Source organism: Penaeus monodon, chromosome 20 (assembly GCF_015228065.2).
Source record: "Penaeus monodon isolate SGIC_2016 chromosome 20, NSTDA_Pmon_1, whole genome shotgun sequence".
In the NCBI taxonomy this organism is placed as follows: Eukaryota; Metazoa; Arthropoda; class Malacostraca; order Decapoda; family Penaeidae; genus Penaeus; species Penaeus monodon.
In genome coordinates, this window is record NC_051405.1 from 20,058,757 (window position 1) to 20,059,064 (window position 308).

The window sequence follows — 308 nt, forward strand, 5'->3', positions numbered from 1 at the left end:
ATTTTTGGGCTGTTTCAGGGTTTGTGTGCATTTCACATGTACTGTATGTTTTTAATGGCTCTTTTAGTAATTAGGTTTACAACTTCACTGGGTTCAATCTCTAGATGGGACCCTGACACAAATATCACGTATGATATCACGTATGATTAGTCTGCATTGGCAGACTGTCTTCGCATACTGGTTTTCTGTCTACAGAAAATATGCGTGTTTGTTCATATCATTCACCTTTTTCCAGTCTTCCCAGCATTGCAGTACATTCAGCTTGAGTAGATTATATGAATTTGGTTAGGGAGAAATAGAAAGAGAGG

General features: G+C 38.0%; 1 protein-coding gene across 1 annotated transcript in view; it reads left to right on the plus strand.

Moving 5' to 3' along the window:
* Window positions 1–308, plus strand: part of LOC119585942 (dipeptidyl peptidase 4-like) — a 99,547-nt gene that overhangs the window by 905 nt on the left and 98,334 nt on the right. The window lies entirely within an intron of this gene.